Source organism: Martes martes (genome assembly GCF_963455335.1).
Source record: "Martes martes genome assembly, chromosome: 2".
Classification (NCBI taxonomy): domain Eukaryota; kingdom Metazoa; phylum Chordata; class Mammalia; order Carnivora; family Mustelidae; genus Martes; species Martes martes.
The window spans coordinates 125,827,003-125,848,000 of record NC_137889.1 but is presented as its reverse complement, the minus strand read 5'-3'; positions in this window follow the sequence as shown (position 1 = coordinate 125,848,000).

The following is a 20,998-nucleotide window of genomic DNA, read 5'->3' as shown; positions in this document are numbered from 1 at the left end:
CTGCCTCACCTTCTCCTTTTGGGTCAACCAAGTAATCCAGTTGAGAAACCCCTTACATTTCTGATAAATAGAGGAAACTTGTGGACTGTCTGGCCTAATTCCCATCAAGGCCACCCTGGTGTGGTACTGTTTCCCCCACATGTTTGTGTGGTATTGGGAGTTGGGTGAAGGTATACAGGAGCCAGATACACATGAATATGAGTTCCTCAAAAGCAGGTTTTTCTGTGTACTTTATTCAATTCTACCTCCTCAGAGCCTAGAACTGTGCCTGGCATGTAACAGGAGCTGGATTAGTTTTTGGTGGGTGTAGTGTTGACACAGAGAAGATGAGAGTATGAATCACAAGGAACTCAGCGACATGGGTCTGGCACTTATACACTAGAAGTAAGAGCAAGGTAGCTGCACCAGCAGAATTCAACACCCCCCCAGACTTTTTAAAAACTAGATCATCAAGGTAAATCCTCCCTTATTAGTGTTTTGTTATTGTTGTTAATTTGGCAAATATTTATTGAGTATCTACATTGTACTAAGCACTGTCTGGGTGCTAGATATACCACAATAAACAAGACAAATTCATGTTTCCATGAAGTTTACATTCTAGTAGGGAAGACAAACACACAGGTATGTTGGAGAGTTTTAAGTGCTAAGAAGAATATAATGATTAAAACCGGAGAGAGTGTTGGGGGAAGAGCAGAATTATTGCTGCTGCTAGGATAGTCCAAGAGACATCTCTGAGGACCAGATATTTGATCTGAGGCCTAAATAATGAGAAGAAAGCAGCCAAGGGTCCTTCTGGGAGAAGAACTTTTCAACCAGCCAGATCAAAGGCCCAGACACACAGATACATTGAGAAGGTTGAGGGACAGAGTATGTAAGTGGACAGAAGCTAAAAGAAGGAGGAGAAAAGTTGAGGTGTGGGTCCTTATAGTCCTTAGTGAGGAGCTTACATTCTAGTTTAAGTGCAAAGAAATTATAAAATGAATTTAAGCATAGGAGTAGGCTGATCTTTACTCATTAAAAGATCTCTCCTGCTGCTGTGTGATGAATGGCCATGGGGGGAACCAGAGAGACCAGTTGGGAGATCGTTGCTGTGGCTTGATTGGGTGGTGGCCGTGGAGGTTGTAAGAAGTGATTAGTTTTAGATACAGTATACAGCTGCAGGACCTGCTGACGGATGGCAGGTGAGGTAGGAAATAAAGTGAGGGATCAAGTGTGACTTCTAGGATTTTGACTCAGCAATTGAGTAGATGATGGGCTATTTACTAATGTGGGGAGTTTGAGAGAGGAGCAGGTGTATGGAATTAAGAGGTTTTTTTTTTTTTTTTAAAGAGTTAGTTTTAGCCATGCTGAATCTGAGGTTATTAGACATTCAAGAGTTTCATGATGTCAAGCAATAGTTGGATAGACAGATCTAAAGGTGTGAGCACAAACAGGGTTGGAGATAGGGATTCAGGAATCATCAGCATATTCATAGTATGTAAAACTCTGGGCCTAGATGAGACCACCCAGGCGGAGTAGCTTTGCATTAATAGCATCTTCTGCAGTGATGGCCGGTTCTGGGGTTAGTGGAAAGCTCCCCAGCATCCTGCTAGCTCATAGCCAGATTTCTTTCAGACACATTCTTGTTTCTCTTGTTGATGAGATGTGAACAAATTAGGGGAAATTATAGGGACAAAATGTCTAATTTACATGAAACTTCAGGAATGATGAAAGTTCCTTTTTTAAACTAGATAATCTAGAGGGGAAAGCAGCAAAATGTAAAAGCAAGCACAAATAATCATTCTTCTCTAACTTGGTTTCAAGTCTGTTTTCTTAGTGAAGCTAATGCCATGTGAAATGCTGGGGGGTGGAGGTAGAAAAGAGCCTCCAAACATTCCTTTTTAATGACACAATTTTCTAGCCAAAGAATCAAGACATCTTGGACAGCAGAACTTAGCAGATAAGGAAAAGGGCAAGCCATTAACATTTAGGTAACATAAACACAGAACATTTTTGTTTTTGTTTTTGTTTTACACTTTAAAAATATCCCATTCTGAAACCTATGATACATTGTTCCAAATATATTTGATTTTCATTTTAAATTGTAAGGTCTCATTGTGTTTACTGCAATAAGCTTCAAAGGCACATCTGTAATTTTGAGAAGAAAACTAAAGCTTAAACTTCTATAACAAATAGATCTAGTTTTCTATTTTGCCACTGGGAAACTAGGCAGACTGCACATTATGTTTCATAACCAAAATCCCCCAGAGTCCTTACACAAAACCTAAGCTGTATACATGACTCTACTTTGAAACAGTGGAATCTTGGGGTGCAGCCAACCTTCACAAAACAAGTCAAGGAATTTCCCATGATGCCAAGGACTCTAGTCAGAGTTTGCAGTATATGGGGGACCATTTTTCCCTCTTAACCATTTCAAATATAAACAGAAAAAAAAAAAACAAATAAAGAAGAGGAAGAAAGAGAAAGAAAGAGATGGAAAGAAGGAAGGAGGAAGGGAGGGATAGAAAGGAAGGAGGGAGGGAGGGTAAGAAGGAGGGAGGAAACAAAAAAATAAATTTATTCCTAGAGGTCAAAGAAAAGCTTAGCTTTTTCCTGGAATCATTAAATCTTGATCCAAGGGCAAAGGAAGTATATGGTTCCTCTCACTTTATACCAGAAAATAACATATTTCCTGATCCTTCACTCTAAAACCACTGCAACATGAAACTGGATCTAAAATCCTAAAAGTTTCACCTTGAATTGAGAATCAATCTGTATACTCTAAATGTTTTTCCTTATGCCTTCTTTTTATTGAAAAGAAAAAAGAGGAGAGCTATTGCTTTGTATATCCTTACTACAGTGCCATGCTACTGCTAATGGGTTAAAACAAGCATCCCCATTTTCTCTCACTCTCACATGGTGTTTCTTTAAACTTGACCTTGCCCATTGCATCCAATATATAACCAAGTTTTATCAAATCTACTTTGCAATGTGCCTGCTTTTCTCCACTCTCCCTTTAAACATTAGATTCACTACAAGTAGAATTACCTTACTAAAGAGCAAGCTCTAAACACACACACACACATTCTTATCTCCCAAAATAAGAAAATTAAAAAATAAAGAGCAAGCTCTTTCATGCCTCTTAACCTTTGCATACATTCTCCCCAATCCCATCACACTTATTTGTTTCGCATGCCTGTTTTCCTCATTTATGTCTTTCATGTTTATACCTTGGTCAAGCATCACCCCTAAAGGAAGAGGTCACAAGTAGAATATGACAATTTTTTTCACAACTTAGATCCTTTTGTAGATTGATTGTATTAAGGATCCTAGTACTTCACTTTTTTTTGCCATGTAACTTGGCAGTCCCCTCACAGTTTGGGTAGCGCATTCTGCCCTACTCTGACTCTGGGTTCTGATAGGTGACTTGTTTTGGCCACTGGGATGTTAGCAAACATAATTCAAGCAGAAACTTCTGAAAGTGCTTGCACATTTCCACTTGTACTCATGTGCCTCACCCATTGCTATGAGAATATGACCTGACTAACCTGCTGGTCAGTCATATAACGGAGCCAAGTTGCTACAGTAACCCAGGCTAAGCTATCCTAGAGCTGTCCACCAATCTCCAGACACGTGACTGACACCAACCTAAATCAGGAGATCTGCTGAGCCATCTCACAACTGACTACATATTCAACAAGGAAGTGCAGCCCAGAGCACTGAAGCCCAACCCAGAGCAGAGTCAAGGGCTAAATCAGGGAGTCCAGTCAGTGAAGTGCCTGCTTTCACTTCAGTTAGTGAAGTGTCTGCCTTCCGCTCAGGTCATGATCCCAGGGTTCTGGGATCAAGCCCTACATCAGGCTCCCTGCATCAGGTGCCTGCATCCAGCTCCCTGCTCAGCAAGGAGTCTGCTTCTCTCTCTTCTTGTGCCTCTCCCCCTTGCTTTTGATCTCTCTCTCTCTCTCAAATAAATTTAAAAAAAAAATCTTAAAAAAAAAGAGCTAAGTCAGGGGTTAGCCAACACTGACCCATGGGCCAAATCTAGCTCACCACCTGTTTTTGTACAGCCCGTGGGGGGGAAAAAAATCACAAACCATCCAATTTCATGGCAGAAAAATATATAAAAACCATTTCATAACATGAAAATTATATGAAATTCAAATTTGAGTGTGCACAAGGTTTTTTTGGAACATAGGTACATTCATTCCTTTATATGTTATCTATGGTTGCTTTTATACTACAAGGGCAGAGTTAAGTAGTTGTAACAGAGACTGCATGTTCTCAGAAGCCTAAAATATTTACTGTGTCGCCCTTTAAAGAAAAATATTGCCAAACCCTGAACTAAAGAAATATTTATTGCTGTATGCCCCTGGGGCTTAGTGGTATTTTGTTACACAGCATCACTGTAGCAAGATTTCATTGACACATTTTCTCTTCTGGAAATTAATTCCTTCTCTTGTCCCCGCAGCAAAGAATACTGGTGGAGTAGCAGAGGCCCAGGGTCAGAACAAAACCACCTCCTTCCTCCTCACCACAATAGGCATGGACTTCATGACCAGGGGCTCCAGGATGAATGCCTGTGCATCAAAGACTGTCATATTCTTCAGTGGTTCCCAGTCCAGGAGCACACAGCATCAACCTATCTGCCACAGTGACCAGTGAAAATCCAAAAGGCCCCTTATCCTGCTGACAGCACAACAAAATCTATCTATAAACCAGAGATTCCATCCATTGCCAGCTGCACACCCAGTAGGGAGAAGAAATCTGAAAGATGAAAGGAAACTGAGTATTTACTTAGATTATTATAATGGATTAAGTTTACCAAGTTAGACTAAAATTTAATTCCCATCCTGGGATCCAGGAGTGGAAACTTGGAAGTAACATTAGTTTAATTGATAAAGAAAAATTAAGAAGTTATATTTTCTTATCTCTCAGTATAATACGAATGCATTTTGCAAATCTGATATGAATTTTTATGGAATGAATAAACAGATGGTAAACTCCCCACCATATTGCCATGTACTGTTCCCACCACCTTCTGGCATTTCTATCCAGTTAAGGTATTAGTCCAGAAATAACTTATTCCTCCTCTTAAACTGCCTTCCAACTTCAAGGAGCAAGGAGCAACTACCAAGTCTGGCTCCCTTTGTTCAGAGATACCCAAACACCCTCCTCTTCCCTCTGGTCCCTTGGCTCAGGAATCTAATAGGTGGTCTCAAAGTCTTAGATACATTTACATGAAGCACACTGACATCCTCCATGTTAGAGGTACTCAGATCTTTCAGTAGACTTCGGCCTTAAACCTGTACTGAATATCTTCTGAGATTATAATGAGGCAATGTTTTCCCCAAGAGAAGAAAAAGTCAGATCCCACATCTGGAGTTTGACCTTTGTGCATGTTGTCATTTCACCCACCACAGGAAACCTTTCTGGGCTGGGCTGAAATGTGTAACTTCTCAACAGTGTGGCTGGTAGCAATCCCACCCAGCTGTGTGGAACGGGAAGTGACAGGGCAATTAATATTCTGTTAAAACTTCAGGGGGCTACCCTAAAGCTGGAAAGATTTCAGGGCTGACTCATCATGTTAAAACCAAACATGATATTGTCTGTTCCCTTCTGCTGACTCACTTGTCAGCCCTAAGAAATGTGTACCTGGGCAGAGCTGCAAAGTCTTGGATCTGCCTTTCTAAGATGTTACCCTTCAGTGCCAGCCATGTCCATTCACTTTGTGGTGAAGTTTCTATAATGAGCCATGGATGTGAGAGGGACTGTTTTATGGGGGCAGATGACCAGCCTCTTTCTTGCATTGGTTCCTATGAAACTATTAAGGATAGCAGCACAACTAACATTCGAAAAGAATCATAGCACTTCTAAACTAGAAGGGAGGCTTAGAGATCAAGGTAAAAGCACTTTTCCTGACAGAGGATGGGAGGGTGTATAGCAGAATGGGTAAGAGCTTTGAATCAAGCATCCTGAATTCATGTCTGATCTCTGCCACTTGAACTGGAATTCTAAATAGGAAGCTAATGTAGCTCTTAAGTAACTTTAAGCCAATTCCTCAGACTCTGTGAGCTTTGATTTCCTTATCTGTAAAATGGGGAATAATTACAGCACCCAACTCTTTGGGCTATTGTGAGGTTTAAAGGAGATAAAGTATAAAAAGAATGCAGTGCTTGGCACAGAGTGCTCAATAAATAGTAGCTATTATTAAGGCTGCTGAGACAATCCATGGAAACCTCTTTCCTGGAAACAGTATAGATCCCCCATGTGTTCATTATTAGATGGGTAAAGGGTAGAGGAATATCACTGCAAGCTGGGTATTGATGGACATGGGGAAGGAAGAGGAGGAGTAGTTGCCCAGGGCAAGGATGGGGCCTGAGTATCCTGAGGAGCTATGCCTTGGGCCCCAGGTTGTGAAGAACCCACATTTTGTACTAGCTTTAGGTCTTGATACTGAAGATAGACTTTTCTTTTTTTTTTTTTTTAAAGACCCCTCTGATTATAAGTCTTTGAAGGCTTTGCTCAGATTTCCCTTTAGGGCCCTGTTTAAATGCACACAGAAGGCAGCACAGACAAGTTTTTAAAAAAAAAAAAAAAAAAAAGGCCAGCCAGTAATGGCATATAGAAACTGATAGCAATATGATACTGTTAAGTGCACTCTTTTTAAACCACTAATTCTTATTCCATAGAAAGTGGTCTTTATGTCACAGTCCTTAAGAGGTCCAACAGCTTGTATAACTAGCAAACCTCATGGTTAGTTAGCAGCTTTCAGGACTTGGATTCCTGGTGATAAACAAAAGAATTCTGAAGGCCACAATCCATAAACTCTCCATAGAAACATATGGAACTACTTAAGTAGGTTGGCTCAAGATTGTTGTTTTGAAAACAAGTATCCTCAGCCAGAATCTCCACCGAGTGCTATTTATTGAATGGTTAGAGAAGGGCAAGACCCCATGGGCCCTGTAGGGCTGCTCCTCAGCAACCTCAAACATTTTGCAGATATTGCTGCAAGCTTCTAGATACCTGGAAAAGAATACAAAATTCTGTACGTTTGTATCCATTCCACCAAAGGCATTGAGGACCCTGCATTCCTTAAATATCCTTCTACAAATCTGTGATTGCAAGATTTTATGCCTCTAATTCTCTCATTTCTCACTCTAAGAACTTTTTTGATTATAACCCCCATTAAGATTCAACAGGCCCCTCTGTCCTTTGTACCTTAACAATATCCATCCAAACTTCTATGATAGATGATTCCAAAGCTAGTATCCTACTACTAAACTATAAGTTCCTTGAGAACAGCAACTTTTATCTGCTTCTCTTCTGTATCTCCAGGATTTGGCTTAATAGGTGCTTGATGATATTGTTGTATTAATAAAATCTAATTAATTAGTTAAGATTACAAATTACTGAAAGAACTAACTAGGTTATAACCACCCTGACCTTTTGAGTCAGAGGTAGAGCCATGATTAGAACTCAAAATTCCCATACTCACTATGATAAGCTACTTCACAGGGACTTCCAGGAAACCCATCATGTAATTGTTCTTGTTCTTTGATGGCAGATTTTGTGGCCACAAAGATGCAAATACAGGATAGCTTTGGGATCCATTGGTCAACATTCTTCAAAACAAGGACAGCCAACCCTTCTGGCTTGTCCTATTTGAGTAATTTGTCTTGGTCCCTGAACAATGCAGACTGTTTTTCTCTCTCCTTTATTTTAAAAGTAATAAGGAGGGTTTTTTTTTCCCCCTCATTATTAAAGTATTACTCAAGGTATTCTGTTTAAGAAAAATGCAGGCTAAGATAAATCTTATGACAAAAACCTAGAAATGCTGGATAAAATATAAATTTTAAAATGTTTTCTATTCAAAACCAAGCTCTCAAGAAAGAGAAATCCTCAAGTACCAGAAACAAAGAGGTAATTGAAAACAGAACAAAGTTTCAAAGTGTCAGCTCATGATGTGGTTGTATTATAGTGACAGAGTTTTTATTATTGATCTATTTACCTAAGGACTTGGAATTTCATGCTCATGTGGGGATATAAGGTAAGCATTGAGCCCAAACAAGCAAGGAATTGGAACGAGGAACACTGCATAAAAGCTACAACCCTTAAAGGTCTGTACCCTATATGAAAGAGTAGCTTAAGTAAAAATCTAGCCATTAGCATAGGGAGATATCAAGAAAATTAAAAATGTATGAGTTAAATAGCAATTCGATACAGGAAGGAAATTTATAAAGTGGAAAACAGATTTGAGGAAATTATCCAGAAGGCACAAAGACATAAAGATCTTTATGGATATAAAGGAAAATATGAAAGATTAAGAGATACAGAAGATAGAATAAGGAGGTCCAACATACATTTAATTCTAAAAAATGGAAAATAGGAAAAGAATGGCACAGAGGCAATCTTTGAAAAAATAATGGCTGAAATTATCTTAAATAAATCTTAGAATAGATCTTAAATAAATGACAAAAGGGAATATTTTATTTATTTTTTATTATTTTTTTTAAAAGATTCTATTTATTTATCTGTCAGAGAGAAAGAGAGAGAGAGAGAGAGCAAAAGCAGGGTAAGTGGCAGAGGGAGAGGAAGAAGCAGGCTCCCCAGTGAGGAAGCAGCCCCATGCAGGGCTCTATTCCAGGACCCTGGGATTATGACCTGAGCCAAAGGGAAACGCTTAACCAACTGAGCTACCCAGGCGCCCCAAAGGGGCATATTTTAAAATTACAAATCTGTTGGTTTTCCAAAGTATGGACCCTTATAGACAGACATACTAAGGATATACTCACAAAGAAGAAAACCATAACCAAAGTAAAGAAATGGAATGCAAAAAGCAAGAGTGCTCAGAGTAATTAATAAACATGTGGGTAAATTTAAATGAGCTTTGCATTAGACAGGGTTCTCCAGAGAAACAGAACCAATAGGATATATATATATTATATATGTGTGTATACATATATATGTATACATACACATATATACATATATATGTATATGTACGTATATATACGTATATATACATATATATGTGTATATACACATATATACATATACATATACATACACATACATATACATATGCATATGTGTATATATACATATATATGTACATACACATACATATACATATATACATATATATGTATATACATATATACAATATATGTATATACATATATACAATATATGTATATGTATACATATACATATATATGTATACATATATATGTATATACATATATAATATATATGTATATATCCTATTGGTTCTGTATACATATATATGTATACATATATATAATATATATATTCATATATATTATATATATATTCATTATATATGAATTTTTGCATAGACAGTGTTCTCCAGAGAAACAGAACCAATAGGATATATATATATTATATATATATAATATATATAGAACCAATAGGATATATATAATATATATGTATACATATATGTGTGTGTATATATGTATACATATATGTATGTGTATATATGTACATATATGTGTATATATGTATACATATATGCATATATATGTATATGTATATATATGTAATATATATGTATACATATATATGTGTATATATATGTCCAATTAAGTTGGACACATAAAATGAACCATCACAAGTACTGAAAGTATTAGATAATAAGAATAAGAGTAATAATAATGTTATAAGAGTAATAATAAGTCAGCACCCAGCCATGGAATAGGAACTGTCCTAAGTCTGTTTTTTTCTTCAGGTTTTATTGAGGTATAACTTACAAATAAAAGTTATATATATTTAAAGTGCACAACATAATGATTTGATATAAATATACTTTGTGAAATGATTACCTCAATCTGATCAATTAACACATCCAGCACCTTACACAGTTATTTTTGTGTATGTCTGTTTGGTGAGAATGCTTAAGATCTACTTTCTCCACAACTTTCAAGTATATAATACAGTGTTATTAACTACAGTCACCATGCTGTACATTAGATTCCCAGAACGTATTTATCTTATAACTGAAGGCTTATACCCTTTGACCAACATCTCCATATTTCCTCCTTCCCCACCCCAGTCCCTGATAAATGGCAACTATCATTCCCCATAGTTTCTATGGGTTTGTTTTTTTTTCAAGTTCCATATATAAATAAGATCATACAGTATCTGTCTTTCTCTGTCTGACTTATTTTCACTTAGCATAGGTTCATCCATTTTAGCAGAATTTCCTTTTATGTCATGGCTGAATAATATCTCATTGTATGTATATGTTAGTGAACCATCTTGCTCAACTATAGCCCCCAACAGTTTAAACCAGAAAGAGACAAGAATGCTTAACTCATACTCTAACTAAAACCTACTGTGCTTATTTCTTATCACACTTTCTTGAGACACTGATGAAGGTATTTTGCAATGACCCAGAACATCCCAACCACCAGTCCAGAAAAGCCCTGAGAGCAATGGAATGCCTAGAAGACCACATCCTGCACATCTCCCTTCCCTGCTCATGATCACAGGCTGAACACATACCAACCCCACCCATAATCATGAGCTCCCTGCCTGTTCTCTTATATGTACCCCCCACCCCGAACTTTTCCTATAAAACTCCAGGTGTTCATCTTGCCAGTGGAGAGGTCAGTTGTTAAGACTTGAGCCTGCCACCTGCCCCTGGCTGCCAGCACCCAAAATAATTTTCTCCCTTTCTCTTTTCCAAATCCTCATCTCTAGTTATTGGCTTCTCTTGCAATGAGCTTATCTGAGTTTATTAGGCAACACTGTTGGCAAATGAAGCCAGGAGCTATGCTTTTGATTTGTCTAGCCCTCTCAGGATTCCCTGGGACCAAGCAATTAGCCCTGGCAGGCCATTTGTTTCCTGGGTTAGTGGCTACGACAGATCATTCAGTAACATATATACCACATCTTCCTTATCCATTCATCCCTTGGTGGACGCTTTCAAGTCAGCCAGGCCAAGTGCTGACAGCTTCTGTTTGCTTTCCTTAGGGCAGTGATGATGCTTCTCCTAATCCTGAAGAGTCAGGCTGGCTTTCAGGTGGGTTTTCTATGTGTGCTCAGTAACCATCTGTGAAAGCTGATCCTGAGAAGGAGGCTGGGGTGGGGTGGGGGAGGGGCGGGGGGGTGAGCACAAGGAGCAATGGGGGTGCCCCTGGCCAAGCTGGGAAATATACACACCAGGTGTTCCCAGCAGCTTTCTGGTGGGCTTTCTGGTGGGGTCTGTGAAGCAGTTTAGTAGGTTAGCTGTTCTTTTGGTGTGATCTAACTCCTGCCTGCTGTGCTCCCAGCCTCTCTCTGCCCTACAGCTGGCAGATCACCTCAATATTCTGGATGGGGTGGGAAAGAACTGGGCCTCTTTGGTAGCATCCACACAACTGGGTAAACTCACTCACATGCTCTCACTTTCCCTCTTAGGGAAATCACAGGCTGAAAGAGTCTCTCTTGGCACTGAGCTGTGCTGCCTAGGTAAGGGGGAGGGGCACAAATCAAGTGAAACTCTTCTTCTGATCCTCTTTATACATCTACTCACAGATTTTTCTCCTCCAGCAGTGTGCTAGAACTCTTCCAACAGATTCCAGACTCCCACAAAAGTACTCTTGTCTGTGGGTGATTGTCAAAATCAGCATTCTTTGTGGGATAAGATGGTAGAAAACTCCTGTCACACCATTTTGCTGACAACACTTTCTTAGCCAAAGAAATACTTAAGTCTTTTAACAGAGAGAATTTAATTGCTTACATAGATGATAGATTTGTGCAGAAGTCAAACACAGAAATGAGGCAACCCAGAGATCAGCAACAGCAAAAAGCTACTACTAATCCCTGGCCTGGAGGAGCACGGCTGAGAAGCCAGTCACCAAAATCAAGACAAGGCTTCTCAGCTGGAACCGGGACCATAAAGAAAGTGGGAGCTTACTTTCTGAGGGAGTAGCAGTTACGGAGCATACTAAACAGTTAGAGATGCTACAGGAGGCTCCCAATCTTCTGCCAGTGTCTTCCTCGGAGTAAATTTACTCAGAAAGCAGAGGCCAAGGGAGCCTGGAAAGGTATTTGCTTGTAGTACTTAGCAAAGTAAAGAAGGGCAGGAAATGGATCTGAAAGCAAAAGGCAGCTGATTAGCACAACAATAATGACTAAGTAAAGGTTTCAAAAAAAGATAAAATTACATAATAAAAGATATAAGATGGGAAAGGAGTAATCAAGTAAATAAAAAATTAGTAAAAATTTAGAAAATTTGAGCAACACATTTAAGAAGCTTCATATAATTCACATGTGCTAACAGATATGCCAGGTACACTAGAATGCCAAGAATCTGTTACAGATATTGATTCCCTTTATCCCTCTGGGTAGTGTGGCAGGGCTTGGTTTTCTGGAATCCCCAAGCTATAAGAAGACTCATCCAAGGCTCCTTGGAGGGTGCCTGGAGCGGGAAAAGGTATGACAGGGAGCTCACAGTTCCTGGAGAAACTGAGCACAGTAAGCAACTGCAGCACTCACTGCTCTGTCACGTGCACTTTGTATACCTAAGATGCTCTCCTACCTGGAGGTGCACTAGAGCAAGCACAGCAGGGCAAAATCCTGCCTACTGAATATAGAGGCCATTGCATCTGTAGGTGAGATAGTGTTCTAGGTGCCCAAGGAGCAAGGAATGTAGTATAAACTGCAGCCATGGGATGAGGGAACTGGGAGATGGGACTCCTGGTAGGTGCTATTTCAGGCAATAGTCCTAAATACTTGTCTTCAGAAATATTGAATCTGTTGCTATACAAGTAACCTCAAAACATTATGGCTTAAGGAGCGCCTGGCTGGCTCACTTGGTGGAGTATGTGACTCCTGAGCTCAGGGTTGTAGGTTTGAGCCCCATTTTGGGTGTAGAGATTGTTTAAAAATAAAATCTTTTTTAAAAAGCCATTATGGGAACAACTGGGTGGCTCAGTTGGCTAAGCGTCTGCCTTCAGCTCCGGTCGGTCATGATCCCAGGGACCCAGGATTGAGTCCCGCATTGGGCTCCTTGCTCAGCAGGAAGCCCGCTTCTCCCTCTGCCTGCTTCTCTCTCTGCTTGCCACTCCTCCTGTTTGTGCTCTCCCTTCCCATAAACAAACAAACAAACAAACATTATGGCTTAAAACAACAACACTTCATTATATCTCAATATCTTGAGGATATTGGGCAGGGCTTAGCAAGGCTGTTCTCCCATGTCACATGAAGTGAATTGGGGTCACTTGGTGATACTCAGCTGGTGCCTGGGCTGGGCTGGAGGGCCCAAGACAGCTTTACTTATATTTGTTATCCAGACAAGATGGCTGGATGGCTGGACTAATCAGGACCCCTTACCTCTCCACATAGTGTCAGGTATTTTCTATGTGGTTTCTTTTGCAAGGTTATCAGATTTCTTACATGGCAGCTCAGATGCCATAAGGCCAAGACAGAAGCTGCCAGTCCTTTTAAAAAACAAGCCTAGAAATGGTGTAGCATCACTCTTCCCTATTCATTTGGTTAAAGAAGTCACAGGCCGGCCCAGATTCAAGGAAGGGGAGCCAGACCCGCACCTTGCGATGGGAGGAGTGTCAAAGAATTCTCAGTCGTGTTAAATCCACCACCAATGATTTTGTTGTTTGTGACCAAGTGCATTTGAAAGATCTTCAAGCTAGAGACAAGTAACTATTCTACTAGTACATTTGCATAGTAACACTTTCACTAGAATTTTAATCACTTTCTATGTGAAACTTTGGATTTGAAATCTATTTACCCTGTATAAGTAAGTGTTCAGTCCCAGAAGCAAAAACACTAGATCAGATGGTTAGCTTGCTAGCTGGCTGGCTAGACAGATAGATAGATTTGTTACAGGGATTTGACCTTATGCAGTTAGGGGAGTTAGTTAAGCAGCCTCTACAAGACTATTATTTTTCCATCTAATTCTGGATTTGAAGCCCACAAAATAGGCAAGATGCACATAAATGAGGGAGAGCAAAGTCAAATGGGAACCCACCAGCATGAGCTGGAACCCACAAGGATGGCCTGGAACCAGTGTCAGTTCTTGCCATCTCCAACCATAATGAAGTATCTCCAGTATATATGTTGATGCCCTTTGTCACAAAGCTAAGTGCACACCTGGCTCAGGAATTGGAGAAGCTGAGGGAAGACCCTGGGTAAGGTGTAGCAGTTTCAGGGAAGGAAGCAAATGAGATGAGCCAACAGAAAAAGCAATGTGTGTGAGCTAAATAAACAAGTACCTGCCCTAACTTCCCAGCATATAAAATTGCTTCTACTTTATTTTACCCTCCAGATCTCATATAAAAATGTCTTTTATAGGCCATCCTGTCAACCCACAGAGAGAGGACTTCTGTGAAATGAAGTCTACTTAGCCAATTTGACACATTACAGAGCCTTCATGCCATATCACAAGAAATTTCTATATAACATTTGTCAGTGAAATAAAAAAGAACTTTATATGCTTTCAAAATAATTTAATGATATATATTTTTAATGTTTTAAATTTTTTTTGTCATTGATTTGGGGGAAGTTTTTCATCTTTTTTAAAATTTCTGATTTATAGAAATTTAATAGTTAATATCTTATCTAATGTTTTACATTTTCCTTATATAAATTAAGGAATGTGTAATAGATGTTTTGCTAAGCCTTACAAAACATTTTCAAATCAATTCCAGCATATGCTACTGTGCTATACAAATATTACAATTTTCTATATGTGCCATGGCATGAAAAAGATAGGAATTGCTGATATAAATCCATATATAAAAATTTCTGTACCTAGTAACAACAAAAAAAATTCACATGCTGTTTAAGTGTGCACTATACATTCACAGAGACAGACTACATTCTAGGGCACAAAGCATATCTCAACATATAGCAAAGAACTGATATCATATATACAATGTTATTTACCACAATGCAATTGAGTTATATAAATCAATGATATAAATCAAAAAAAGCAAAAGACTCCATATATTGGGGAATTTTAAACATGATTTTTAAATTGAGGCAAGATCTTAAGAAACTTCTAGCTTTAACTTATTCTCCAGAAGAAAAAATCTGAATACATTTATGAAAGGAAGTTTTTGAAAGTGCCTTTAAGTAAATGATGGATCAAAAAATAAATGAACAATAATGGGAATTAGAAATACTAAGTTAGAATTAAAACTCTATAAAAATATGTGAGGTTTAGCAAAAGCTCCACAGAGAGGGAAATTCGCTGCCTTAAATACATATGTTTGACATAAAATATTGAAAATTAATAAGCTAAATAAGCAACTCAAAAAATTTTTAAAAATGCCAACAAAGGCAACTGAATAGAGGAAAAGAATAATAAAGATAAGACTGAAAATTAATGACTCTAAAACAATGAAATAATGGAATCCCCAAACCCAACACTGTTCTGAAAGCAAACTTCTTATACAATTTTCAATAAAAGAGAAAGTAAGACTAAAAGATATTATGAACAAAAGGAAACCTAGTTTTAAATATGGTTGATACTTAATCATAAAAGAATGCCTTGGATAACTACATTAATTAGAAAATAAGTAAAATAGACAATTTTCTTGAAATAAATACAGAAGCAAAACTGACTCAAAAATATAGAAAATTTGAATAAAGCTTTGAACAACTAGAGAAATTGAATCAGAGATTAAAATGTACCCATTATAAAACACTAGGCCCATATAATTTTTAGGACTTGTCTACTATACCTTCAAAGAATAGACAATTCCAAAACCATCCAGAGAATAGAAAAAAGGAAAGGAATCTACACACAAATGTATTTATTTCATGAGGCAAATATACTTTGATACCAGAAACAGATATAAAAGTGAAAAGTCAATCACACTCTTAAGCAGAGACCCAAAAACTCTAAATAAAATATTACCAAATGGATTCCAGCAATATATTTAAATACATATTAAAGTATTTTAAAATACTCAAAATTCTATGTTAAAAGAGAAAAATATACATATATTTTGATACATGTAGAAAAAGTATTTTATAGAATTCAATTGTCTTTTCATGATTAAACTGAAAGCTAACAAAAAATAAAGTCAACTTCCTTAAGCTGATAGAAAGTACTTTCTACTAAGCAATCTACAGATTCAGTGCAATCCCTATCAAAATACCAGCAGCATGTTTCACAGAACTAGAAAAAAAAATACTAAAAATTTTTTAAAAGATTTTATTTATTTGACAGACAGAGATCACAGGTAGGCAGAGAGGCAGGCAGAGAGAGAGGAAGGGAAGCAGGCTCCCGCCTGAGCAGAGAGCCCGATGCAGGGCTTGATCCCAGAACCCTGGGATCATGACCTGGGCCCAAGGCAGAGGCTTTAACCCACTGAGCCACCCAGGTGCCCCAAATAATACTAAAATTTATATGGAACAACAAATGACCCTGGAATAGCCAAAGCGATCTTGAGAAAGAAGAACAAAGCTGGAGTTATCACAATTTCAGCTCTCAAGATATACTACAAAGCTGTAGTAATCAAAGCAGTATGGCCTGGACACAAAAATAGACACATAGATCAAAGGAACAGAATAAAGAGCACAGAAATACAGCCAATTAATCTATGTCAAAAGAGGCAAGTACATACAATGGAAAAAAGAACAGTCTTTTCAATAAATGGTGTTGGGAAAATGAGACAGCTACATGCAAAAGAATGAAGCTGGACCACTTTCTAACACCATACACAAGAATAAACTCGAAATGGATTAAAGACCTAAATGTGAGACCTGAACAGACATTTTTCCAAAGAAGACATCCAAATTGCCAACAGACACAGGAAAAAATGTTCAATATCACTAACCATCAGGGAAATGCAAATCAAAACTACAATGAGATATCACCTTACACATGTCAGAAAGGCTAAAATAGAAAAGATAAGAAATAAGTATTGGTGAGGATGTGGAGAAAAAAGAACCCTCATGCACTATTGGTGGGAATGTAAATTGGTATAGCCACTGTGGAAAACAGTATGGAGGTTCTTCAAAAAATTACAAATAGAAATGCCGTAAGATCCAATAATTCTACTGCTGTGTATTTTCCCAAAGAAAATAAAAATACTAATTCAATAAGATATGTTTATCCCTAGGTTTATTGCAGCATAATTTACAATAGTCAAGATATGGTAACAACCTAAGTATCTTTTGAAAGATAAATGAATAATGAAGATGTGATTATATATATAATTAAATATTATGTAGTCATAAAAAAGAATGAGAGCTTACCATTTGTGACAATATGGAAGGACTTAGAGAGTATTCTGCTAAGTGAAATAAGCCAGACTGAGGAAGACAAATATCAAATTTCACTTAAATGTGGAATCTACAAAGCAAAACAAATGAATAATTAAGACAACAAACTGATGGCTGTCAAAGGGAAGAGGGATAGGGAAATGGACAAAATGGGTGGAAGGGAGTACAAGACACAGGTTTCTAGTTATGGAATAAATAAGCCAAGGAGATAAAAAACACAGCATAGGGAATATAGTCAATGATATTATAATAGCATTGTATAGTAAGAGATGGTAGCTATACTTGTGATGACTGTAGCATAATATATAAAGTGAATCACTTTGTTGTACACCTGAAACTAATGTAACAATGTGTTAACTATAACACATTTTTTTTAACTAAAAAAATTTTGTAAGTACTTCCTAAAAATATGTAGCAAATATTGTTCTTAATGATATGATTCAGAAATACTCCTATTTAAATTCCAAACAAAAGAAGAATGCCCATTATCACCACTTTGAGTCAATTTTGTTCTGATAGATATAAACAGTACAATAAGATAAGAAATAAAATGAGTAAAGGATCAGGGAGGAAGAAACAACTATAATTATTTGTAGGTGATATAAAGGAGTTTATCAAGGCTTATAGATTAAAATATCAACATGTATATATAAATAGCATTCTTATACATCAGCCACAAAAAACCAGAAAATGTAACTTTTAAAGTAGATTCCATTTATAACAGCAGCAACAAAAATAAAAACAAATAAGCACTGAGGAATAAATTAAACAGTAGATTTGCAAGGTTTTATGAAAAGAAATTATTTAAAAAAGTATTGATGGTCTAAAAGAAAAGCTAAATAAGTGGAGATATATATTTATTCATTAATTGGAACATTCAAAATAATAAACATCTCAGTTACCCTCAAATTAATCTATAAATTTAATGTAATTCCAATCAACCAGGTTTTTAATAGAACTTGATAAGTTATTTCTAATGCATGTGAAAGAATAAAGAATAAACAAGAAATATTTCTGAAACACACAGAATAGACTTCCATAACTGGAAAGATATGTTTGTTGTTCTTAGGACAACTCAATGTTGTGAACATGTCGGTTCTCCCTAAGTTAATTCATATATTTAGAGCAATCTCAATGAAAATAGCAACAAACATCTTCATTAAGTTAGACAAGTTGGTATTAAAGTTTATATGAAAAAAAGTAAGTATAAAGCAAAAGTCAGGAAAACAAACAAAAAAAGCCAATGGAGGAGAGAGGAAAGTAGCCCTACCATATTAAACATACTATAAGCCTCCTATAATTAAAATAGTGTGATGCTAGAGTAAGAACAGACAAATAGACCAGTGGGCTAAAATAGAAAGCTCAGAAATAGACACAAATTCATATGGAATTTTAATATGTGATAAGGATGGCAACTCAAATCACTGGTACAAAAATTGACTTTATAATAAATGGTACTTGTACAACTAGGCAGTCATTGGGAAAAGATCAATTAGGTGTATGACTTACACTGTACACACAAAAAAACTCCAAATGGATTAGAAATATAAATGGAAAAAAATGAAACCATTCCAGTACTGGAAGACAGCATGGGAGAATTCCTTTTCAGCCTTGGTATGGGCAAGGCTTTCTAACTATAACTCAAAATCTAGAAACGGTGAAAAAAATGGACAAATCTGACTACATTAAAAATGTTTTAAATTACATGACAAAAAAATGAAGGCAAAGGCAGCTGACAAACTGGGAGGAAATATTTGAAACATATACCACAAAATGCTAATAGCCGTACATGTGACAAATTCTTAAAAATTGAGGGACAAAAGACATGAACACAATTTACAGAAAATAGGTATAAAAATCTTCAAACTTCTTCATAATTAGAGAAATAATACTAAAATAATACAATGATATGTTGTACCTTTTAGATTAGAAAAAATTTAAAAACATAAGAATGCAATCCGTTGATGAACCTATGGGGAATAAGCACATTCATACAATGCTAGTGATAATGCAAACTGGTACAGCCTTCTGGAGGAAAGTCTGGCTGTACCTAATAAAACCACATAAGCACTTACCTTTTGACCCAGTAATCTCATTTCTAGTAATCTACTCTGCAGATACACTTCTGACAACATGTAGAAAAAAGTGTAGGCCTAAGGTTTGTCATTGTGGCATTGTTTGTAATCACAAAAAGTTGGAAACAACCAAAACTCTCATACATAGGAGAATGGTTGAATAAACTATGGTGCATTCATACAATGGAATGCTATGCAGCAGTAAAAAAAGAATATGGAAGAGCTAAATGACTTTTTTTTTAAAGCAAAGTTCAAAAGAATTATCTATAGTGCTACTCAAAAAGTGAAAAAAAAAAAGGTAAGAAAATACATGTATCTGCTCATTTGTACAAATGTAAAAGAAAGGTAGGAAGAATAAACCAGAAGCTAATAAAATTGGTTACCTAGCAGGGGCAGGTGAGAACAGAGTAGAAAGAGTGGGAGAATAAGAACAAGGATAAGTGAGGAAGTCCTACTTCCCTGAGGATACCTTTATACATAATTCTGATTCTTAAAATCATGATTAATTTTATGTGTCAATTTGATTGGCCATGGAATCCTAGATTAAACATTATTTCTGGGTGAGGATGTTTCTAGATGACACTAACATTTGAACCGGTGGACTTAGTAGATTGCCCTCCCCAGTGTGGGTGGGCAGCACCCAATCTACTGAGGCCCTAAATAGAAGAAATGACAGAGGAAAGAGTAATTCAACCCCTTTTTCCTACTTCACTGCTGAGCTGGGACATCTCTTCTCATCTTCTTCTGCCCTCCAACCGAGATTAAAACTAACAGCTCCACTGGTTGTCAGACCTTCAGACATAGACTAAATTATATATATAATTTTTTTTGTTATGTGAAATACCAAATATATAAAAATATAAATACACACACACACACACACACACACACACACACACACACACACACACAAACACACACACATACCTGTAGGGTTCTGTTTCCTGGAGAAGCCTGACTAGTACACATTACTTTTCACATACCAAAAAACCCTAATAATTAAAACCAAAAAAACCCTAATAATTAAAAATCAACCAGAATGTGATGGGAAACTTGAATGAAATACAAATAGTAACAAATGAACCTAACTGTATTATAAATGGCTAGCATAACCAAATGGAAGGGGGTGGTAAAGATAGGAAATTATCTCAGTATTTTTGAAAAACAGTATTTTGACTGGATACTACAAGGCTAAAGACCAAAAATAAAACTGTACGCAAATTCTGTACTCTAGATTAGTATGTCTTATTATTCTGAAACCACTTTATATGTATACTAGGATCAAAAAATAATGAATATATTGTGAATAAGAGCTAGTTTCCTCACTATGAAAAACAAAAACAAAAACAAAAGCTACAAAGGAGAGGAGAAAGGCTAGAATGAAACTTGTGATGTTAAACAAGGTAAGAAGGCGTGTTTTTTAATATGTATACATATAGACATATGCAGAAGTAAATATGAATGTATATATTTCCTGTTCCATTTAAATATAAACATACATATATATGTATATATATATATATACACATATATATATATGAGACTGAGAAGGACTAGAAACAATGATCTCTTGTAACGAGTATATTTGGTACCCAGATCTTCATTCAAAATACCATTCTTCAATAAAAGGAATCAGGGTTACAGACTCAACCCTAGAGAAATAGTTGATTCCAGGGGTAGAG